Genomic DNA, 25,861 nt, shown 5'->3' with positions numbered 1-25,861 from the left:
TGAGAAGGCAATTTTCTTTACTATCTACTGAGCCATTGGTGATTTTCGTTATAAAATGTCATTCTCTCCACCAAGTGTCTACTTGCTACAATTTAAAATGGGCAAGTGATCCACAGTGAGGGAGAAACAAAGGCTGAGATCTATTGGAAAGGCCGACAGAGCCTTAAAAATAGCCTTGCTGCCCAACGTCAGTACTGTAGTTTATAAATAATTCATTGATCACATGGCTTTGAATAGTTCTATCAAACTCCAGTATAAGGGGTGGTAAATTATTCTTCAACACCATCATTTGTTTTAATCCATGAAAAGTAGTGTGCATCAGTACCATGGCAAATAAGAATTGAAAGTCTAGCCAGGAAATCTATTAGAAGAGTTTTGTAGATCAAAATCTGTGCCATACTCTATGAAACTGCCTCTCTTAGTGCTACCCCTGCATGGAGTCACTGTCCTTGTTAATTAATAAATAGGTTTGGCAGTCAACTCAGAAGTGGTTCTGAATTCTGTATCAGTCTCCATGAAATGTTTTCACAAAAAAAAAAAAAAAAAAACTAGCAAAAACATAGTTAAACCAGAATGTATAGAAAGCCAACTCTTTACTCTATGAGGAATTCTATTATCATACTTGGTTTGGTGTGTGAATCTGTTTTCTCATCTGGCCACTAAAGAAATAAAAATATAATCACACATAGGTCGATACGTAGGTAGGTAGGTAGGTAGGTAGCTAGGTAGGTAGGTAGATAGATAGATAGATAATGGATAGAGAAGTGATAAAGCTTGGAGGGAGAAAATATTCTGTAAATCCTTTAAAAACTAGCACTAAGAGATGGGTATTGAGGAGGGCACCTTTTGGGATGAGCACTGGGTGTTGTATGGAAACCAATTTGACAATAAATTTCATATATTAAAAAAAAAAAACAAAAACAAAAAAAACTAGCACTAAGATGGGGCGCCTGGGTGGCTCAGTCGGTTGGGCATCCAACTTCAGCTCAGGTCACGATCTCGCGGTCCCGTGAGTTCGAGCCCCGCGTCGGGCTCTGGGCTGATGGCTGGGACCCTGGAGCCTGCTTCCGATTCTGTGTCTCCCTCTCTCTCTGCCCCTCCCCCGTTCATGCTCTGTGTCTCTCTGTCTCAAAAATAAATAAACGTTAAAAAAAAATTAAAAAAAAAAAAAAACTAGCACTAAGATACAGCGTGCAGAATATCTCAAAGATTCATGTTAGTGATTCTGCTGGTCTCACTTTTAAACAAGCAAGATGAGTAAAGTTAGAGCAAAGTCCTAGAAAATCAGACAAGCAAAATGATTTCCTCCCAGTCATACCCAAACATCCACACAGGCAGACACCAAATCAATGAGAGCACTTTATATTGGCATCACTGAAGGGTGCCAATTTAGCATGATGGGCATGAATTACAAGAAGCTGAAAAGTAAGTGGAAGTAAAGAGACACTACTTTCTGTCCTAAGTGTTTGCCCTTATATAACTCTTAGAATTTCAAGTGCATTTTCTTTGTGCCAAAACCAGTAGGAGCATTGAGTCTCTTATTTCCTAGAATCCTCATCATGTTGGAGGCAGCACCATAGTGTACCTGGACCATCAGATTTAAATGAAAAAGATCCAAGCTATAATCTGGCTTAGCTATTGTGTAATTTCAAATGAGTCACTCTCCTGTCCTGAAAATGAGGTGATTGGAACAGAGAATTTGCTGGATGCGTTTAAACTCTGAGCACAAGGAGATAAGCTGGGGTTAAGAGGATAAGTTTTGGCAGGTAGGCCAAACCTCCCACTTAAATATGTTTGTCTATGAAGTTTCTTCACTTCTTTGGTCTCAGTTTTCTCATCTGCAAAATGGGCTTGATAATGGCCATTTCGAGAGATAATGTCTCGCTCTCAAGGAGAGAGTTGAGATGAATAACCCCGAAACATACAGTCCATAAATACTAGCTGGTTTCCTTGGATTGTTTTGTAACAATGACTGGTTTAAATTGTTTTAAGCCAAAGGATGTTGTGGGAGAGAAATGAAGGAGAAGACAAGCTGAAAGAAAAGGAGGCCGTGCAGTGGTGACTCCCAGTCATGCCACGTAGTAGCCCATGTCGTGGTCCACGTAACCTCAGGCCATGTTGGGAGATCACAGAATACAGTTAAACCATAGTACCAAGTCCCTTTCGTGATGCTACTCTTCAGGTTTTTAGTAACAGCAGAGTGAAGGTGGGGAAAGAGTAGGAATAAACAGCAAACAATAGCATCTCTTTTGATAGACGTAGAGAGTGGCATGAAAGCTTGTTATTTGTTAAACTTTTAAAAAATAAAACGTATTGATCAGGAACATGTCTGCTCTCCATTTCATTTCTGACTTCTGCAGTCATGTGTCTGAGGCCTTGACACATTGTGAGGTGACAGAAATATCCACAAATTTCGCTGAAACACAGAGGCGCTATGTGTGGGCTTCTGAGACCTGTCCCCACAGGCACTCGTTCCTATTTCTTGACTTTAGCAGTCAAGACATCCCGAATGTCCCGGATGAGGAAGCGAACCCCAGGGGAGAAGAGGACAGGCCAAGTTTTCTAAAAGCAGATTATAAAATTTGAAATTGGCGTCTTGGGCCCACGTGTTGTGGAATACTAAAGTCTGTGCCTTGAATTAAGGGTCTCTTACCTGTTCCACGAGGCGCTTGTGTTTTCAAGAGGAGTTGTAGGTAGAAAATTAAATGGAGGTAAAACATGAATGCACGATTTTTTCGAGATGTGTCGCTTTGAAGAAAAGTAGTTTTGTTGCTTGGGCCCATGAGGAACTTACTTCGGTATATAGAGTCAGGTTTACTTCAACCATTGTGACAGATCTATCTATCTGGTTTTTACGTAATCTTGAATAGCGTAATGCCTGGTTATAAGGCAAGATATTTGCCTCAAAATTCATCGTTCAGAAAATAGGGACTCACCTCATACACAAGTCTTTACAGACTTACTCAATTACTTTATTTTCAACAACTACGTAGAAATTTGGAAAAAACCTAGCCTGAAAGACTCTCAATCCATTCTAGTTTGAGATACTTACAGAAACCCCTGTACAGAATTAATTCCTTACACTTAGTTTCTGCTTGTCTTTGTGTAGAGATTCATTATTTCTGGAGATACGAGCCTCACAATTTTAGCGTTTCATTGTCATAATTGTGCCTTTGAAAAATCTCTTTAAAATAAAATAAAGTGGGTAGCGGCTTTGGGGAGATCACCATTGTAATCATCGTAGAGTGAATGCATCGGGGTCCTGATGTTATGCAAAAAATACTCGTAGCCGGGGATAAAATGCCAACAATTAGCAAAATGCCTGTATTCACAACGCGCTGCTTGTTTAAAACTCAGAGGTGGTCTGCTCTACAAAATGGTTAGGTAGAACCCAACGTGGTTCTAGTGATGACAAAGACTTCCTTCCAGTCAGAGATACTCACCTCCAACTGTCAGTGCCTTCATGGTTTGCTCAGCTGCACAGAGCTGCCCCATCTGAGAGTACACCCTTCTGAGGGAAGCCCACATTCAGTGATTGGTGAAGAGGGAGCAGAAAGGCCTGGCCCAAGAAGGCACAACTCTAATGGGTCGTTTGCAATCCAGAACTCTCCAGGGAGTAAGCCAACATTTTGTTGGTTCTGCCTCACAACGAAACTCCTTTCTGTATTCGATCTTGCTTCTCTCCCCCTCTCTACCTTCCTATCCACAGATGCTTATCCCTACTAAATACCTGCTCACCAAACTCCGTCTCAACATTTATTTCCAAAGAACCCAACCTGTATATGCATGTTTGAAGGCAGAGAGGGAAGAAAATTAAGAGTTCTGTTTTAAACAGAATGTGTGTCAGTTATCCGTTAGACAGCTAAAGAGAGATGTCAAGGAAGCCATTGTATGTATGAGCCTAGAGCTCAGGGGAAAAGTCAGGAATGGAGATGCAAACTTGGGAGAAGACCACTCATAGATGGTATTTAAAGCCATGGGACTGAATGAGAGCTCTTGCTGAGCAAGTATAGATGGGGAAGAGATCTAAGGACTGAGTCCCAACATTTAGAGGTCAAAAAGAAGAGAATCGAACCAAGACTGAAAAGAAGCAGCTAGTGAAATGGAAGAAACACCAGGTGCATTTGGTACTCTGGAAACCCAGCAAAGAAAGAGTTTCAAAGAAGCGATTAGCCATGTCAATATGCTGCGAGGTTGAGTAAGATGAGGACAGAGAGAATTGTTTTGGCAACACAGAGTCATTGCAGATTTAACAAGAATGATTCAGTGGAGTGGTCCAGATAAAAAGCCTGATTGGAGTGTTTGCAAGACAGATTGAGCTAAAGAGTGGAAAAGAGGAGTATGAAGAATTCTTCAGTTTCACTATGAGAGGGGAAGGGAAGAAATGGGGTTGTAGCTGGAGGGAGAAATAGGGGTGGGGGAAACCCCTTTAAGGAGGGAAATCATTTCAGTATGGTTATAAACTGATTGATATGATCCTGTAGAGAAAGAACAAATAATGACACCAGAGGGAAAGAGGAAGACTGCAGGATAAAGTCCCAGAGTGGGTGAGAAGGAAAGTCATCCAGTGCATGGTGGCAGGACCGGAAGGGATAGATGATGCCATGTATCAGGAGCAAAAGAAAAGAAATGGGTACAGATGCGGGTGGGTGGTAGATTTGGTGATGGAAACATGAGAAAATTGTTTTCTGATTGCTCCTGTGTTCTCAACGAAATAAGAAGGAAAGTCATGATCTGTGTGGGAAAACAGAGCTTGACTTTCTGCCAGTAGTATCAGCTTCTACTCCTTTGTAGTCATCCTCCTGCCTGACCTCTCCTCTCAATGTGTGTGCATTTTGAAATGCTTCTGACCGACCGTGTCTCCCTTTCCTTCTGTTTGCCAATAGCCATATCCCCCTGGTTCTCTGTCCGAGTCTCCCTGATCCCTTTTGTGTTGTTCATTTTTTTTTTTTACGACCTCATTCTCTTAGCAACATGGCGTGACTCACATCCATGCCCGTTTCTTTACACCTGGGTCTGTCTCCCTTCAACTCTATGGCCCATCAATTTAGCTCCTTCTTCCATTTGCCAGGGTGGGTTTTTTCTTGTGCTTTTGTCAGGCTGTACTCGTTACTAGCCAAGATGTGCCTCCCTGTGCAAATCCCAGAACCTGTGGAAGATAAAAAAGAAGTTGCTTCCAAATGGGAATGTCTAGATATAAAAATAATTCGTTCAGCTCTTTGAAAATGTCTGAGCCACTGGAAGCCATGGGTATTCGCTTCAGTTAGTTTCTCAGAGATTCTGAACTGCCTGAATCCTGAGATAATCTCAGTACTAGAACAGGTCCACAGTCATTACCCACTGAACATTCATCCTATGAATCGCTGTACAAAAAAAGGATCCCACTGTCACCAGGGGAGACTTCAGAGATCCTCCGTGCTCCTCACATGCCAGAAAGAGTCCAAGCTCCAGACTCAGACTTCCAGGCTTTGAATCTTGGCTCCACCCCTCTTACCAGTTATGTGGGTCGTCCTACCATTCTGTGCCTCCATTCTATCATCTCCAAAATGAGGACAGGAACACATTCAACTTCATAGAGTTGTTGTGTCAACCAAGTACATTAGTGTGCCTAACACTTTTGACACATCTTCGGGACAGTTTTTAGTCAATAGTCGCTGCTGATTTTATGTCAAAGGCCTGAGGAATGTTATTGAGATTAAATCTTTAGCTTTGTTTAACTTTCTTCTTGTTACACTTATTTGGCCGTAAAAACCTTTTTTAAACTTTTTTCCACAGAATTCACTACTAGTGTATGTACTTGTTTGCTAAAGATATGGTAACAAAGTAACACAAGCTGGATATCAAAAAACTCAGAAATTTATTCTCCTATAGTCTAGAAGCTAGAAGACCAAAATCTATGTGACAGCAGGGCTATACTCTCTGACGCCATTGGAGAATTAGAGTGACCTTGCCTTTTCCTGTCCTCCATAACTGCCAGCAATCCTTTGTGTACCTTGACTTGTGGCTATGTAATTCAACTCTGCCTCATTCTTCACACGGCCTTCTTCCCTGTGGCTCTTTTGGTCTTCAGCTCGCTTTCTCTTTCGAAGGACACCAAGTCATTTGATTTCAAGCTCACCCTAATCCAGTGTGACCTCATCTTAACTTGACTACATCCTCTGCAAAGGCTACTTCCAAATAAGGTCATAGTCACAAGCACCAGGGGTTAAGACTGGAACATATCTTTTCAAGAAGCACAGTTGAACCCACAACAGTATGTATGAGACAAACATGTCCAATCATACTTTATTGGCCAAATCACTTCCCACCCATAACCACTGATCTAACTCAGTATTGTTTGATGTCTGGCTCAGTGATTGGCACCTTTTGTGAACTGCCTGACTAGGTCTGAGAGGAAGTAAATATAGAAATAGAGAGTAAGTTTTAGATACGTCCATAGTAATTTTACATTGCCATGCCACTCAAGCCTGTGCTCACTGAACTTAGCCTCTTTTAAAGGAAATAGGCTTGGGGCGCCTGGGTGGCTCAGTCGGTTAAGCACCCGACTTCGGCTCAGGTCATGATCTTGCAGTCCGTGAGTTCAAGCCCCGCGTCGGGCTCTGTGCTGTCAGCTCGGAGCCTGGAGCCTGCTTCCGATTCTGTGTCTCCCTCTCTCTGACCCTCCCCCATTCATGCTCTGTCTCTCTCTGTCTCAAAAATAAATAAACGTTAAAAAAAATTTTTTTTAAGGAAATAGGCTAGTTTGCATGTTGTCTAGCTCATCTGGTGAGTCACACATGGCATGAGCCCTATATTGGTCATACCATGGATTGCGAAGTTTTAAAAGTTTTGCTCGCTACAAATCCATTGAGATCCACTGATGTAGCTCACAAGCTGGGAATGGAAAAAAAGTTTTTTACTTTTCCATAGTTAGTTACATAAACCCCATTCACCATTCCAACCCTGGGGTCCTAAACAAAAGATTGTTATTTCTGCCAACTTATTGTTCTAGCTAATTCTTTTTGAGATTTTTTCTCCCTTTTTCTTTTGAAGAACACAATCTAAAATAAACTTTCTGTAAAGCCTTCCAGGGGACAGAGTTTGTTCGTTGTTTGCAAATAACTTTGCAATTCTGTAGACATGGGCTTCTTTGTTTCAAGACATAAACCATATCAATTAGGAGCATTTTAAATGCCTTTGGTGACATAAAAGAAGTTGTTCTTCTAAAAGTGAAATATGGAGTTCATTACGTTTCTTTGTTATTTCTGCCTACTGAACACATTTGCTATTGATGATACTTTTTGTTTTCCAGCACTTTCAACTTCGCCTTCCAAATATTTATGCATTAGAGCAAAGATATTAACTCTGCAAAAAAAATCGCTATTAAATGATAGTGAGTTAATCTGAGGGGAAGAAAAGGAGCAACATCAAATTCTAATACTAACTTGCTTCTTTAGGGATGGTTGTATATTGGAGTCAAGTTTGGATTACAATTTTTGTTTGCATTATTGTCATTTTTTTTGGTTTGGCTTTTAACAAAAAGTGTTTTCACTAAATATTGGCTACAAATAAATATATAGATCAAACAGGACAAAATGATGTGCCATGAACGATATTACTATTCTACTCTATACCCCTAGTCCCCTAACTCTTACTCCAGAGGCATTCTCTGTTAGGAGTTTGTTAGGTGTCCCCTCAAACAATCTCCAGGCACGTATGTGTATATAAGCACGTATTATGTATATCCATAAAATCAACACACATGAGAGCATACTGTGCCTACCTTTCACCCCCTAGTGGCTGAGAGTTTATCTTGGATATAGTTTCATATGATACAGTGGAACTCTTCTAAGATGACCACAGTGACCCCCTCCTAATTGTATAGTCCCATCCCACATTGAATAGGGCTGACGTGTTCAAATAGGACACTGCAGAAAGAATGAAGTATGATTTCCAAAACTAGGTCATGAAAAGCATTGTGGTTTCCTCCTTATTCCTTCTTGGGTCACTCACCGTAGAGGAAGCCAACTGCCATATTGGGAGAGTCCTCAAGTAGCCCTATGGAGGGGCAAAGAACTGAGGCATCTTGCCAATACAGTGTGAACAAGTCACTTTGGAAATGGATCTTCCAGTCCAAGTAAGGCTTTCATTCAACATCTTACCTACAACCTCATGAGAGACTTTGAGTCCGAATCATCCAGCTAGCCTGCTCCCAAATTCATGATCAACAGATACTGGGAGATCATTAACATTTGTTTCTTCAAAGCCACTAAGTTTGGGGATAATTTTAGATAACTAAAACATACATCATATGTCATTTTTGTTAGTTATTGCAAAGGCTAATAAAGAAACAACAATCCTAAAATACAATGACTTAAATAAGTATAAGTTTATTATGCTTCCCATAAAATAGTTTGGAGATGTGAGGCCCAGGCTGGTAGGGAAGCTGTGCTCCACACGGTCTTTTGGGGACCCAGGTTCCTCCTATCTTGTTGTTCTCTTACCCCTAGGGTCCTGTCATCATCTGTAAGATCAAAGCTGGGTTGCTATCCTATCTATACTCCAACTTGCAGAAAGGAAAAAAAAAAAAAAAACAAGAAAAAACAAGTTTCCTATAAAGTGAGAGCTGAATCCACGTCATTTGGGGAGCACTTAATCACATGGCTACCCCTCATTTCAAGGAAATCTGGGAAATGATTTCTCTAGCTGACCGGCCATGTAGCCAACAAAAGCAGAAAACAGATGTTAGGAGGACCACCATTCTTCTCCAGGTTTGTAGTATTCCTTTGTTTAGATGTATAGACTTTTATTTAGTTTATCACTAAATGATGGTCACCAGACATAGGGCTACTTAGGCCAGAGTAGCAGGCTGGTCTGAGAGTGAACAGTCCACAGAAGAAAAGTCAACCTCACACTACAGCTGTGGGAACTCTACACAACGTGCTTCGGAAGTGCTCAGTGTGAATGCTCATGGTCCTGGACATAAGAAAGTGATGACTCGTACTTGGGCACAGAAATGCAAACTTTTACCAGGAGTAAAAAGTAAAAAAGTCAAAGCAACCAGTGCCACAATTTCTCAATGAATGTCCCTTTCACCCCAAATTTGTTAGGTGTGTAAACTCCAGAATCTGTCTCTCTACAATCATGGTTCTCAACGTGTGGCCCTTGGAAAAAACACCATCGGCACCTCCTGCACACTTAGAAATACACATTCTTAGGCCCGTCCCAGACATACAGGATCAGAGACTCTGGGGGCGTGGCCTAGCCAACTGGTGTTTTAACAAATGCCGGAAAAGGATTTGTTACTTGTTAATATTTGACAGCCACCAATCTAAGACCAAAAGCAGCACGTGCCACTTAGTAGCTACATGACTTTAGGCAAGTAACCTAAACCCTTCGCCTTAATTTCTCCATCTGGGAAATGGTGATGGTAATAGTGTTTATCACTGTTAAAATGAGCATGGAAAGAGCTAACATGCATAAAGTGCTTTTAAAAAATGCCTTGCATTTAGTGAGCACTCGAAGATATACTAAATGTAATTGTTGCTCTTGTCATCTTTATTTTACTGACCTGTAATTTTACCAGTTTGTGGTCGAAAATGCAAATGAAATGACTCAGTCACAAGACTTCCTACTGAGAAAATGTCTTTTTTCCCTTCCTGGGGCTGTTCCCCTCCATAATCATTCCAAGGTCCCAGGAATGCTTTCTAAGATCTGGTGGACACCGACCCCGGCAGCTGCCAAAAGATGGGCCGAACCCTTTCTGTACAGAAAAGAGTGCCAACCAGAAACCCAAGTCTAGCCAAAATGGCCAAATAGTCTTAAACGTTTTTCATTTGGGGTTCTCATTTTTATCAAGCAATATGTTACGTGCTGGGGAATCAGGAATGATGTCGAGAATTCCCAATACTGGTCTGGGTCAGTCTAAGAGACCTAGAAACTGGGTGACATAAGGGACAAAAGCCTGACTCTCTGTAAGAAGCCGTATGTATGAGGACTTCTGTGCCTGAGCTATTTCTCCCCGGGCCCCCTCCCAAGAAGCCCACCCTACTTAGGTGCAATGAACAAAGCTGACCTTAGGTGAAATGAGCCTCAATCCTTTCCTTTACCAAAGCATTGTCTTGAGTGGAGCATTTTCCCTGTTGTCTAGACAATGGATCAAAGGTCTGTGGACCCCACCCTGAGCTACATGATAAGGATACTTATTGCCTAAATAATCGCCTAGGACTGAGAAATGGGTTCTCTAGAGACCCCAGTCATCATTAGGGCTAATGGTTACAGCTTTAAGACTTTGAGATTTTTTGGCAGGCTTAAAAATTGGTCACACTGCCAGTTTTCGGGGCTCTCTTTTTCTTTGCAATATAATATTGTATTAGTTTTAGTTGTACAACACAATGAGTTGACACATGTGTATGTCGTAAAATGATCACCACAGAAAGTACAGTTAACATCCACCAGCACTCAGTTTTTGTTTTTATTTATTTATTTATTTATTTATCCACATCTAGCGTGGAGCCCAACATGGGGCTTGAACTCAAAACCCTGAGGCCAAGACCTGAGCTGAGATCAAGAGTCAGATGCTTAACTGAGTCACCCAAACGTCCTTGATATTTTTTTTTCTTATTTCTTGTGACAAGAGCCTTCCAGATCTATCTCTTAGTAACTTTCAAATGTACAGTACAATATTAACTGTAGTCACCATGTTGTGCATTGCATCCCCTACACTTACTTATCTCGTAACTGGAAACTGGTATCTTCTGACTATAAGATCTCTTTCTTCCTTAGTGCTATCAAGCCATGTAAGCAGGAAGAGATAACATTTATCTTGAACACTTGATACCTACCTAATAAGAGAAAATGGGGCTGAACCCCGTGCAAGCATGGCTAAGTATTCTGAGGAGTCAGGCTACCTCCTGAAGGATGTTCCTGTTCTGAAATTGCCTGCATGGCCAGGACTAGCTCTGACCTCAGCCCTGGCTTTATCGAGGGATCTCACGTATTATAAAATTGTGAGAATATGTTGTTTATCTCTCCAGTATCTATCTCCACTCCACCCCATGAAAGGTCAGGTCCCTGATTTTTCTTTGGGGGATTCCTCCTCAGTCCTTCTCAGCCATGTGTTTCAGGTGGGGTTCACTTCCCACTTATATTTCCAGAGTTTCTGATTAGCCTGGTCAACCTCCATCCCCAAGGGATTGGCTCAAAAACAAGCACCTGAACAGATCAGAACCAAGAAGATCCACGGAACATTGTGGGGAAAGAGATGGTGTTCCCAGGGATGAGGAACTCTGGCTTTCTCAGCCTTGTAATTTTTTTTTTTTAATCTTTATTTTTGAGAGGGGGGGGGAGGGGCAGAGAGGGAGACACAGAATCCGAAGCAGGCTCCAGACTCTGAGCTGTCAGCACAGAGTCCGAGCCCCCACCCCCCCACCCCCCCCCCCCGCCCCCGAACTCATGAACTGCGAGATCATGACCTGAACCGAAGTCAGATGCCTAACCGACCTAGCCACCCGGGTCTCCTGGCTTTCTCACCCTTATAAAGCGAGGTCTGAGGAAATAGAATCTAGCTCTTCTACAGAAATACTGATGCCATTACAATGAGGAATTGCTAAAGGCAAGTGCAGAGGCTAAGATGAAGGAAATTCTGCAGAGGGCAGAGAGAGGAGAGCCATTTGGGTGTTGGTGATATTGTGTATGCCTTTGAATGAAACCTCCATGAAATATACTACCGTCTAGATCAGTGGTTTCCAGTGTGTGGTCTCTGGACCAGCAGAGCCAGCATTAGCTTGCGACTTAGAAATGCAAACTGCTGTGTCCCCAGTCCAGACTTCCTGAGCGTGGGTGGGGCCCTGCAGTTTCCATTGTCATAGCCCTCTGGGTGATTTGATACACACTAAAGTTTGAGAAGTGCTGCTCTTGAGTGATCCAGAGAACTCATAGAAAATCAGCTGGGATAACTCAAGTACAATTATGCTCGAGTTTTCAGTGCCACAAATGAATCTGTACCTTTCTTAGGAAAGTCTCTAGAAATTTGGCTTCTATATTGAGCTATATTCAGCTATATCTTTTTGTTCTAATAGTGGAAAATCAAATGAGCTGCCTCCTAAACTTTTCAAAACATACTGAAGTTATATGATATTTGTTCCTCAGGTTGTCTTTGTGAACGACAGAGACTCGCCAAGGGTGTTTTGTGTACAAACTCCTTATTGTACAGATGAGAAAACAATGTGCTGTCCCTTATACTTCCCGGCTAGCTACAATTCTTCCGATCTGGCCCTTTCCACCACCTTCAGCTCTGTGTGTGGCTGAGTAATTAAACCAGTAGGTGATGGCGTCAGCCCAACCTGGGTTTGAATTCTGACTGTGCCCACATGGGCGCATTCAAGCTTTTGAGTCTCAGTTTCCTATGTGAAATGGGAAAAAAGGTTCTACTTTTCTTTAGCTGGCTCATGTGAGGATTCAGTGAGAATTAGTACGGAAAGGGCCACACCCTTGATGAATGCTCAGTAAATGGTATCCACTAAGAATAGTATTGTCAAATCCATCACTGCCCCTGTGCTGTAAAATGCAGTGGCTCCCTGCACACCAGATGGCACTGAGCCAAGGAGTGTTCTCTAGGACAAGCAGTGTCTCTGTTGGGCACTGAGTAATCCAACCCACTGATTTCCTGGGACCCTCTGAATTCTCCCAGCCAATCACCCTACTCAATGGGCTCTAATCAGCATTATAATGTAATCTCTCCCTTCAGCTTCCTACCAGAAGCAGTGTTCCTAAACCACATCCCCATTTAAGACCTTTCTTCTTAAGGGAGTGAGGCAGCTGCTGATGAGAAGCTGTGTCAATTGCCATCAAGACAACGAAAACGTTCGGTTATTCTTACTAAAGAACCAGTCTGCTTGAATCAGCGGGCGCCTCGCTTCTTTTCATGGATGCTGGATTCATGGCCGCTCCACACTGAGGGAGCCAGTTTATTAATGATTTTGACTCCCTGCCTTCTCTGGGCCATCCAGATGGTGTGCTGCCCTAGAAAGGGAGGGACAACACTAAGCCCAGTAATATTTTTATAATCTCATTTATCTTGTCTAGTTCGGGATAATTTAACTGACCTTTCGGCATGGCCATGACTTTAATGACATACGAGGGGCATTTTGATGACACATTTTAGATGGAGCAGCATCTTACAGCCAAATGAATAAAATGGAGCTGTGTTTAATAAGTGCCTGGGTTCAAACCCCAGCTTTACCATTTAATATCTGTATTTTTTGAGCAGAATTTTTAGCCATTTGGTACCTCAGTTTATCTACCTTTGGAATGGGAATAATTGAAACTACACATAGGATAATGATTAAGTTATGGTCTATAAAACCCTTCCATAAGTAAAAATAAAGAATAATAAATAATATTTGCCATTCACTAAGAACTTACTACGAGCCAGACTTTATGCTAAGTACTTTACGCGTAACATCTAAATTTATCCCAACCGTCAATCAGTGAAGTATAATAGTACAATGGTAATAATAAATCAAAGTGATGGTATTGTTAATAATAATGGCAGCAGTGATAATAATAATGTATGCACTAGGCACTACAGTACTATGCCTAATCTCAGTGAACCTCATTATGGGGTTCTATTACAGCTTCCATTCTGGAGATGGGTAAACTGAGAGACAGAAAGGGAAGTATCTTGCCCAAAGCCACGTAACTAGTAAGTAGCAGAGTTGGAATTGAAATTACATCCTCCCTGACTACAGATCCCAAGATCTCAACTGCTCACCACTTCAAAACCACATAAATATTGCATCATAAAATGAAGATGTCAATGTTCAAATTTCCTAGAAGCAGGGAATGGATCAAAAATGTCAATACTATTTTTTTTTCTCCAGGCAAAATTATACCAAATGGGAGACAGATGAATGGAATGGAGAATTGTAAAAGCTCCCAGTTGGCTGTGTGGCCAGCCCTGTGTGCTCCATGAAAATGAGAGATTATTTCCAACATGAAAAATGACTCCATTAAGTAACCAGTTTTAAAAAGTGTAAAGTCAGCACCTTCTAGAAGATACTCAGTTGTGTAATAAAAAAAAAAAAAAAAAAAAAGGTGTAGGCTTTTATAGCATCCAATTATGGGACAAGTGAGTTACATTTAAAGGTTGTAACTGGTCTGCATATTAAGCTCTTTCCAAGGCCATGGGGGATGTGGGGGAGCCGTAAAGGATGAGTGTGCAACTGAGGCAAACTTGGTAAGGCTGAATGGAAGCAGTGGGTCCATGACCAGAGACAGAGAGAGTGAGGATTGTAGGCATCACTCATCCACCACCCACTATGCTCCTGTGTGAAGTCCTTCCACCATTTTTGGTGGCCCTTCCTATGGTGTCTTAGTTGGAACCCTTATTAGCCCCATTTTACAAATAAGGAGACTGAAACAAAGACTAGTAAGTGACTTTTCCAAGGTCCTACTTCCTGGTCAGGGGCCACACCGGGGTTCATACTGACGTTTGTGTACTTGAGAGCTACTGTGCTTTCTACCATGTCATATTGCCTCTTTAAGAAGAGACCCCAAGAGAAATTCTAGGATTTGAAAGCTTAGTTTTTGGAGGCAATGACTTTATTTTTCTTTGCACAGTGTCACGTTTATTGATACACAATTTTATAGATGGGGACAAATTGAAGACTCACTATTATAGAAATGCCTATGATAACACAGCCTGATGAGAAAGATTAAGGCATTCCTTCTGGGTCCTGAGTTCAAGAGAAGCATTTGTGTATTTATCTTTATATCCTAACATTTTATGCCAAGGTAGTGTAGAGTACATGCTCTATAAACGTTTACTCAGTTGTCTGGAATTTTATTCTTCTAGTTCCCAAACGACTCAAGTGAAGGCAAACATGATTTAAGTTCCTTGAACCCTTGCAGGATGCCTGGCTTTTCTCCAGTACCCGTTTTTGCCCTCCAAAGCACAGTGATAAGCATGTAGATGCTCCAGTCCACGCAGTTAATACAGACCCTACAGGCAGTTCTGTTATGGTAAGCTTCAAGTTCAGTATCTGCGTTTTGGGAGGCCATGAAGGACTGAGTTGAATATTGACACCCACCTGGATTAAAATAGTAGCTGTGTTCTTGAAATTTTGATTCTTGAATTTTGATTCAGTGATAGAATAAAGAATACTAGAGATTCAAATTTTAAAAAGAAGACTCTATTTACTATAAATCTCTATGCGGAAAGAAGAAATGATGCAAGTCCCAAGAATGGTTCAATTCTCCTATCTTCTTGAAATCTTGAAGTTATAATCATTATTGTATTCAGTCTTACGTGCCATTAGTTTAGGAGCTTGAACAAGTGGCCAGAAGCTCCTTTAAAAGAATTTTCTTTCGTGTGTTGGCAGGGATGTTGTTGTTTTGATTTGTTTTTCTAGAACTGCTTTTTATTTTTCTGTAGTCTCAGGATTCTAGTAATGTATGTGCATTTGGGGCAGAGGTATCTCAGAACTTAGGGGTAGCCTACAGGTACTTGTATCAAAGGAATGGAACCATGATAGGCGAAATAATGGTTACCCAAAGACATCTGTCTCCTAATCCCCAAAACCTGTGAATGTGTTGCCTTTATATGGCAAAGGAGATTTTGCAGATATTGTTAAGGGTCTTGAAGTGGGAACATGTTCGTGGATTATCCAGTGAGCTCAGCGTAATCACAAGGATCTTTCCAAGATGGAGGTAGGGTGTTCTAAGGAGTCAGAGAAGGAGAGAGAATTCCTGAGCAGAGGTCAGAGAGAAGGGATTGCTCACTCTTAAGGTAGAAAAGAGCCACAAACCAAGGAAAGCAGGTATCCTCTAGAAGCTGAAACAGGCAAGGAATTAATTCTCCTCCTAGAGTCTCCAGAAGGGACATAGTGAGACTGCTGACCTCCCAAAGTGGAACATAATGCATTTGTTTTTTTTTAAGCCACCGTGCATGTGGTCATTCACTACAGAAGCCATTGGAAACTAATACAAGGACTACATTCCTTACCAGCAGCATCTGCAAAAGAGAAAGGTGTTTCCTGTTTGAGCTTAAGAAAATAGCCTATCCAACAAGAAATCCAAGGGTCATTTTGGCTACTTACGATTTACCGTAAGGTTTCTCAGCCTCAGCACTATTAACATTTTGGCTGGATGATCCCTTGTTGAGGAGGATGCCCTGACCATTGCGGGATGCTTAGCAGCATCCTTGCCTTCTACCTACTGGTGGCCAGTGGTACCCTTCTCTTCAATTGTGACAAATCAAAAATATCTCCAGACATTACCAAATGTCTGCTGGGGGAAGGAAGATGACAAAATTTCCCCCAGGCTGAGAACCACTGTTCTAGCTTAAGTATATGCTCTTTGACTATATAATTTCTGATGACAGGGAGCAAACCATCTTTCTTCCATGACCATAGTTCATAAAGTAGCCAAACCCTGAGACACACAAAATAATGCTTTATTCAGAGTCATTTTGCCGCTCAATTACAAGGCAAAAAATCCTTGCCTCTGGACTAGATGGAATAATCTCATGGCTCGTACCAAGTGATCAGACAGGATTTATTTGCGGATAAAACTCAGCTGATAACCCAAGGCAAGTTATTAATCTACTCAGCTCAGCCAGCTAACACCTTAAGGCTGTTATTCTCAGTAGATGCCAAATAAAGTGTTTTATCAAAATGAGTGGGGTGGCACTATACCCCCCCCCTTTTTATTTGGGAAAGTTAATTGAGAATCCAACTCATAACTGTTACTGGTTCAAAAATCCCAAATTGTATTGGAATGAAATATGGTAAAGCCTGAGTAAAAGAATCAAAGTGATTCCTCTGGCTCTAAGATGTGTGCACTATTGAACACAGAAGCAAAAGTGGCCTCTAGAAAGCCAGTTCTCCCTTCTCTGCATTAACATGCCTGCTAAAGGATGCCCGATGTCAGAAGAGTCTGAGAGAGAGATAGAGAGAGAGAGAGAGAGGGGGAGAGAGACTCTATCTCATTTTCCAAAAGCAGTTCCTATTGTGGTGTAGATAGGTTTAGCAGAGAGATACGGCAGGAAGTCAGAACTGAGGAAAGGAATATGAGAATAAATAACTCTATGAGTTAAGTTCAGCTAGAATGGAAGATAGGATGATGTTATACACTGAGTGCTTCTGCCCCCGCAGAATTCATTTGTTGAAGCTCTAACCCCCATTGTGATGGTTTTTAGAGATGGAGCCTCTGGGAGGTAATTAAGTTTAGATGAGGTCATGAGAGCAGGGGCCCCTGCTGAGACTAGTGTCCTTATAAGAAGAAGAGAGCAGAGCTCTTGCTCTCTCTCCAACATGCAAGGACACAGCAATGAGGTGACTGTCTACAAGCCAAGAAGAGAGTCCTCTCCAAGAAACCAACCATGTTGTCACTCTGATCTTAAACTTCCAGACTCCTGAACTGTAAGAAATAAATATCTATTGCGTAAGCCACCAAATCCATGGTGTTTTGTCACAGCAGTGTGAGCACTAAGACAGACAAGCAGTAGAACCACAGAAATTGTATCAAGGGCTAGAAAGATAACACATTTGAGGCTCTGGGAGTGACCCCCACCATCGCCACCAACCATGAGACCTCTGGCTTATTAATTAATGTTGTGAATTATGTAAACATAAAAGTAATGTGCTAGGTTGAAGGCCAGTGCTAGATTCTCCCACTAGCTGTATGATTGTGGACAGGCCTCTTTGTTGCTGTACGTTTTGGCTTCCGTATTAAAATGTGGCTAACAACACCTGCCTTGAAAGAACATCATGAGAAGAGAGTGAAATCATACATACGCAAGTGCTCAGTATGTGGCAGGTACTCAGTAAAGGTTAGGGGGCTCCCCTCCCATGCGGACACATCCTGGTCAATTTAAAACAGGTCAAACCTAAATGAGCTGGGTTTTGCCAACCTGTGAGTGTGAGTGAAGGTATGTGAACATTTATGCGCAGTGTGGATAATTACCAATCCTTGTGCGCTCAGGGATGAAGGGCAGTCCTTGTAAGGGTTTCCTTAGGGTGGATATCTGCAAAATATCTGCAAACTGGTTTTTGTAAACCCGTCTTCTAGCCCCCATTCTTCTGGAAATTGTACCTAGGTTCTCTGTGGAAAGTCACCTCTTTCTCACTCTTCATTTATGGGTTTTAGTGCAAGGTGACAACACCCTGTCCCATTCACACACACACACACGCACACACACGCACCTGTCTCCAGAAAAGAGCACTTCCTTGGTCTGGTCAGGGAGTTTCATTACCCACCCAGACCAGAGTGAATCAATCTCAGGAATACTGTGAGCATATTAGGGAGGAAAAGGGGGACAATAAAGGAGAAAGATCTCTTTCTACTGGAATTTTTGGATTCCTTCTGGCTTTAAGTGTAGTGTAAGCTGAAGCTGTTAGGGCCACCACGATGAGAAGGCCTGTACAAGACTAAAAAGTCAATCCAGAATAAAGCAGAGCTGAAAGATGGAGAGAGACGGATAACAACAGGTCCCCTGGATACAGCCATTCCTGAAGCTCTCCGCTCCTTTGACTTCCCAGAAGTCAATCTATGTGTATGCCAGAATGAATTCAGTATCCCTACAGAGAGACGCCTGACGAATTTGCTCTCCCACAAATATTTCAGGCTTTCGCCTTGGGGTGAAATTACCTGTGGTTCATGAGTTAGCTTTCTTAGCCAAACTGATATTGCAGCTGCAGTTCAAAGGCTCCTGGATCCACCCCAGGACTAATTGGTTGGGAATGTGTAGTGATAGTCACGCTGCCACCACCAACTTAGTAGCCTGACCACAACTACTGTCTCAGTGCCGGTTGTAAGGAGGTTTTCACTGTCAGCCTCCTCTGCCCCAATCATCCAGAGACTACGAGAGGTAAACCATTCCTTTCTGACAGACAAGGAGCATTCTCTTCGTGATGCTCGCTGAGTAAGGGACCTAAAAATAACAATTTTATTTAGCAACAAACGTTCTAGCTGTTATTTTCTGCCCAAAGTCCCCAAAACATGAACCATTCAGGGCTAGTGTTCTCCCCTCTGCTCCAACCATGTTGTCTTCCAGAAAGCCTAGCTGACACTTTTACTGAACTAGAGTTTGAGAGGTTTTTCTAACCAGGGAGGTAAAAGAGACAGAAAACAATAGATAAGTAAAGAAAGCAAGGAAAGCTGAAATAGAAGTGTGAGGTTCGAATAAGGTGCTGTCATGACTTGTGATAAATACGGCAACACAGCATTTAGAAAGGAGAGGCACTAATGAGAGGTTTCGTTTTATTCGCGAATTTTTCCTGATGTGAAAAATGGAACTTTTTCCTGCTACTTAACTGCCAAACAAACTCTGAAACACATATCCAGAGGAATAATGAATCACTTGGATACTGACCCAGCCCGTAACATTAAAGATGAGTGCAGATATTTAGGAACTGGCAATATCTGGGTACTCGATTGACATACCAAGCTGGCCTTTTTGTATCTGCAGTCTGTGTCTACCTTTCCATGAGCAGATATCCTTCTCTGAATTAAACAGGGTGAATCCTACTGTGCCATTTTGACCGTGTTCCTTACTCAGGTACCACTTTTGTTAATTTCAAGTCAAAAATATCCTTCGAAAAGGTGGAGAGTGCCAGAAGGAAAGAATTTAAAGATGGGTAAGAGTAAGACGCTTTAGTAACTCTCTGTTTAAATAACTCCAGCGACGTTATTACTCTGTCACTTTTATACCAGTAGAACCTCGGAGTTTGAAGTGCTACTTTTGAAATAAAATTATAAAGAGGTTTTGGTAATTAAACACACTCTTTTCTCTTAACCCCTACTAGTCTTGAAATCACTCACCTGATAAGGAATCTGCCGTGTCTCAGAACTAGACTGAAGGTTCTAAGTGCTCTAGATCTCTCTCTCTCTCTCTCTCTCTGGGTCCCTTTCTGCTTTTACCAAGGCTTTGTCCAAAGGCTTCAAAGCTAATGCTCTTCCTTCCTCCAAGCTAAGTGGAAATTGTGGCCTCCATCAGCCTATGTCTCTTGAAATGTGTATGTCCCAAGTTCAAGAAAAAAAGTTTGGGACAAACAGAGTAGATTACTTTTGTGTCTCATTTCCAAACCCCAAGAAGATATGATGGCCAAAACTGGGCCAGGTGTCCAACTCTGGTCCGATCACCTCATGCAGAGAGGCGACACCATGAAATGCAAACATCATCATGAATAACCACAGGGCTATTTTGGAAGTGAGTCAGAATCCCAGATGGTAGCTCTTAAAAAACCATGCCCGTCATTTCAAATTCAACCCAAAGCCCCCCTCCCCCCAACCCCTCCCTCCCAATCCCTCTGTCCGCGATGCTCTCCTGCCATCATTAGCTAATTACAGCTGTGGAGCCTGCCCTCCAAATCCGAGCCTGGAGAAAGCCTGGTTCCCTTTAAGTGGAGCTCAGCCAGCAGTTGCTTTCTCCAATGCAAATTTCCTACAAACAGGCCCTGCAACTTAAAAGGACTCTTTAAACCCCATTAAATAACACAGTTCCTTAGCAGGAATATCTCCTGGGAAGGGATGTCTTCTGTTCAAATGCTATGTTATGACAAGCATGACAGGCTTGATGGGGATCTGTTCTGACTCATGACATCGCTTAAATTAGGTTAGGTAGAATGTGTGTAGGCATTCTAAGAAAAGCTCCTCGGGGCCCCAGCCCTATTATTTTTGTTAATAGCTCTGAATTATGACTGTCTTTTCCAAGGGACGATAAACCCGGTTTCCACACTAGGTACATCATGGGATGTATGTAATACATGAAGACTTATCAGCAAAGCCAGTTGGCGTGAACACATTTAATACTAATTTACTGTTGTATTTCTTCTCCTCTCTCTCCCCTTCCACTAGGCCAGAGTTGGCTCGCCTTACCACTTGAACTTTAATGTCTCACAAATGTTACAAGGCTTTCTCCTGTTTCCAATTTAATCTTCACCCCAGGGGAGAGACCTGGGGTCTCTTCTCATCCCTACCTTAGGCCTCAAACTTGATTCACGGTCCGCTTTTGGTTGGGGGGGGGGGGGGAAGGTCAGAGGCTCACCTTGCATGTGATTATTATTGATAATTGTCAAAGATATAAAAACATTGGCTCCTCGGTCTCATTTACTGCATCTTATCACTTTTTGGCTGTAATGTAAATCTACCTTTTTATTTAACATTCAAGGAAATCTGAGTCAGGACTTCCTTGGTTGCAAGTTGCTAGAACTTTCTGTCTCTCCTTTTCTTGGCTCTGTCTTCGTATGCTGCAAAGACACCTGACGGTTACAGTAGCCCATGTTCCCAGCTGCAAGCCGGCAGAATTTTCCAAGAAATCCAACAAAAATCCCATACCTGCTTTTGCCCCGGTTTCAATCACTGTGGTCAAGAGAACAAACACTCCGATTAGCCAAGCTGAGTTCCCAGGTCAGCCCTTGGAGCCAGAGGGTGAGGTCAACCCTACTTGAACTATAGGGAGTGATGTAAAAGGTGAGCCGGCGCTCCAAAGGCAAAATCAAGATGCTGACCTAAGAAGAAAGGGGAGTGTATGCTGGGCAGCATAAACCCAAAGTTTATTTGCATTCTGCATCTGTCATCTTGGGCTGCCATACAGAACCCCGCTGACTGGGGAGCTTAAACACCAAACACTTAATTTTATTTGCTCACAGTTCTGCAGGCTGGAAGTCAAGATCAAACTGCTGGAAGTGTTAGGGGTTCCCCGGGTGGCTCAGACGATTGGACATCCAACTTCAGCTCAGGTCGTAATCTCACAGTTTGTGGGTTGGAGCCCCACATCAGGCTCTGTGCCGACGGCCTGGAGCCTAGAGCCTGCTTCGGATTCTGGGTCTCCCTCTGTCTATCTCTCTGCTCCTGCCCCATTGGCGCTCTGTCTCCGACTCTCAGAAATGAATAAACGTTAAATTTTTTTTTTTTTTAAAGAAAGTGCTGACAGGGTTAGTTTCTGATGAGGCCTCTACTCCTGGCTTACGGAGGACCACTTTTTCCCTGTGTCTTCACGTGGCCTTTCCTCTGTACTGACAGACTGTTGGTGTCTCTTCTTCTTCTTATAAGGGAATCCCATCTGTTCTGCTGGATTAGAGCCCCACCCTTATGACTTCATTTCACCTAAACTACCTCCTTACAGCCTTATCTGCAAATGCAGCCACATCATGTGTTAGGGCATTTGACGTATAATATTTGAGAGGGACGATTCAGTCCATAACATGATCCAAACAGAATGAATAGTTGTGATAATCAAGATCATACAGTTAAAAACAGGGCTGAGGCTGGAAGTCAGATAACTCCTCCAAAAGCAATGTTCCCTTTGCCTGATTGTCCTTTGGTCTCTCTCTCTCTGTAAATCTCTGCCACACTTCTTGTTGGGAGCTAGGGATCAGAAATTGTGCAAGTGAACAGCCCAGGATATGAAACGAGGTTAGTCCAAGGTTAACCTCACCACTATTAACTTTTTTGGCTCAGATAATTATTGATGATTGGGAGCCTTCCTGTGCATTGTAGGATGTCTACAAGGGTCCCTAGCCTCTATTCATTAGATGCCAGTAGTACTCCGTATGGACGAGTAAAATGGCTCTAGACATTGTCCGATGGAGAGCACACAACCCTGGATCAGAATCATCGGCCTATTCAAGCCTTTTGAGTGACTACCTCCCCCTGGCTTGCTACCAAAGAGCCATTCAGAATTCTGTAGCTCTAGCTCTTTAACCTTCTTCAAATCATTGCTGTCAGAAATCACTGTGAATAAGAATCAGTTCGATTCAGGGTGCCTGGGTGGCTCAGTCGGTTGAGCGTCCGACTTTGGTTCAGGTCATGATCTCACGGTCTGTGAGTTCGAGCCCAGTGTCGGGCTCTGTGTGACAGCTCAGAGCCTGGAGCCTGCTTCGGATTCTGTGTCTCCCTCTCTCTCTGACCCTCCCCCGTTCATGCTCTGTCTCTCTCTGTCTCAAAAATAAATAAACATTAAAAAAAAAAAAAAGAATCAGTTCCATTCTTGGGCCCTACCCACAGAGACTGTAATTAAATAGTTAGGTATGGAGTCAAATGTATTGCATGTTTTATAAGTACCTTGCGACCAGTTGCTTAGAGTACCAGTGGTCATCTTGCCACTAACTCCTTTATTCAAGATCTACCGAGCGTGTGCTGTGCCAGGAATTGTTCTAGGGGCACCTGGGTGGCTCAGTCTGGTAAGCACCAGACTCTTGACTTCAGCTCAGGTCATGATCTCATGATTCATGAGTCTGCGCCCCCCACATTGGGCTCTGTGCTGACAGTGTAGAGCCCGCTTGGGATTCTCTCTCCCTCTCTCTGCCCCTCCTCTGCTGGTACAAGCTTGCGTTCTGTCTCTCTGTCTGTCTGTCTCTCTCTCTCTCTTTCTGTCAAAAATAAATAAAAATTTTAAAACTAATAATTGTTTTTAAAGGTAGAATACAATATCACTTCCTTCAACTGGCTTTCATTCCACCAAAGGGGATAAGCAATAAACACCATAATAAATAAATAATAATAAAATGTAAGTGATGTTGAGAAAAACCAAACCTAATTGTTGGGGGTGGTAGCAGGGCAGTCCCAGGCACGGAGATGAAAAGTATATTTGTAAATAGAATAGACAGGGTGACCGAAATGAGAGAGTGGTATTTAAGCAGGTACAGGGAGAATGTAAGGAAGTATGCCAGCATGCAACTGAAGGAAGAGCATATCAGAGGGAGAATCGTCAGTGCAAAGGCCCTGAGGTGGGTGTGTGCCTGATTTCTTCAAGGTGGACTAAGAAGATGACATGGCTGAGGCAGAGTAGAGGGGATGAGGGTTGAGAGTAAATGGTGAGAGACAGTGATATGACATAAGACATTGCATAAAATTATTGGGACTTCATATAATGGGAAGCCATGAACATGTCTTGAGCACAAGCATGACACGGTTTGACTTTTACTGCTGGGTTATCATATTGCATGGGAGGTAAAGATGGGAAAAGGGAGACTAAGTTAGGAGGTCACCGGAAGTAGTTGCAAGGAATTCACCGGTGAGATTACAGAGTGGCTTCAACACAGTGCTATGGAGAAAAGCGTGGAAAAGAATGGTTGAATAAGCTCGAGGTCAAAGTGAAGACCATTAGCCTAAACAGTTCTTAGGGGAGGTTCGCTAAAGGAGAGGAGGAAAATGAGGCTCTGGGAGAAAGAAGCGATGGAATGAATGGGGACTGTTGTAAGGCTGGAGAGACGTCTGTGCTTTCACACAGCTGGGAACAATCTTGCAGACAGGGGAGAATTGATGACGTGGGAGGGAGAGGGGTGGTTTGAGCAGGAGAGAGAAGGAGGGTGGGCACAAGGTAAGGTAATGTCCTCGGAGAGGAGCAGAGGTGGTTTACCGGCAGGGACAAGAAGGGAGACAGAGCCTGTGGAAAGGTGAGTTGATGCGGACATGGGAGATTGTGGAAGTTCTCGTGTTATTGCTTGAATTTTCTCAAAGAAGGAAACGGCAAGCTGGTCAGCTAAGAATGCTGAGCCGAAGGAGATGTTAGCATTTTGAGAAGGGAGGAGGTGTCAGGAGACAACCGGGGAGGGAACCAAGGTACTCACGCCAGGAAGCATGGCTTACCACCAGACGATGGGTCAAGGGATAAGCAAAAGATCAAGTCATTTGCTTCTGTGTTTTGGGGGGGGGGGGGGGGGCGGGCAGAGGGGACAGGACAACATCTCCAGTACTGGGCTTTTTTTTTTTTTTTTTTTTTTTTCTGTTTTTGAGGAATGTGCTCAGGGCACATCAAGGAATTCACTGCGTCTTGGCAGCCTAAGAAAATGGCAGGGAGGCAAACCCTGGCGGTGGTCATGGGAGGTGGGAAGCACCTGAGAAAAATGTCCTGCTGTGCTCTTTGGTGTAAATTTGCTAGCGGCCTTGGGCTGGTTCCTCATCCTCTGGTAAATAAGGTTTCCTTCTCACCTACACACTGCCAAGGGAGGGTGGGGGCAGGGGGTAGCCGTGAGAAGGTATTTGAAAGCCCCTGAATTCTTTGGAGAACAGATGCTGTAAATCGTACCAGCAGTGTTGGAGAAAGGTGTCTTTTATTTTATTTTTTTTTTAATTTTTTTTTTCAACGTTTTTTATTTTTATTTTTGGGACAGAGAGAGACAGAGCATGAACGGGGGAGGGGCAGAGAGAGAGGGAGACACAGAATCGGAAACAGGCTCCAGGCTCTGAGCCATCAGCCCAGAGCCCGACGCGGGGCTCGAACTCCCGGACCGCGAGATCGTGACCTGGCTGAAGTCGGACGCTTAACCGACTGCGCCACCCAGGCGCCCCGAAAGGTGTCTTTTAAAGTGAGGACGCTTGTAATCTAGTGGTCAATATGTGTTGAATAATAGATAGGTGACTATCCTTTCGGCAAGTAAAATTAGATGGAAATGCATTTTTCCCAAGTTAAAATTTTCAGAAGAGAACTGAGCCAACAGCTCCTCTCCATCCTTGCGTAAACAAAAGCCCAACAGGATCAATTAAGCTCATTTGTTGACTCATCCTATTAACATGCCTCAGGCCTCGAGGAAAAGAGGAGCCCACAATGCACTGTACTCAAGGAGAAAATTGACGGATGGAAATAGATCAGCAAACCAAATTGGGTCTGGGAAGCACGATGGGAGATGCGGAAAGGCTTCATTTGAAAATCATATAAAACTTATGCTAAAGGGAGCTGATTGTATCTCTCTATGTGTTGGCTTACGTGCCGTAAAAAAGTGCTCTTCCTTCCTCACGCTTTATAATGGATGTGTTCAGATTAGCCTTGTTTCCTTCCCTGCAGTTGACTTTGAAGCTTCGTATTTATTCTAATGGTGTTTACATGAGCTACTGTCATAACCTGCACCTGCCAGGATTAGTCCATCTCCTGCTGGGG

The sequence above is a fragment of the Puma concolor genome, chromosome A2 (assembly GCF_028749965.1).
Source record: "Puma concolor isolate L17-30 chromosome A2, mPumCon1.1.hap2, whole genome shotgun sequence".
Lineage (NCBI taxonomy): Eukaryota > Metazoa > Chordata > Mammalia > Carnivora > Felidae > Puma > Puma concolor.
Note: the sequence above shows the minus strand (reverse complement) of the source record.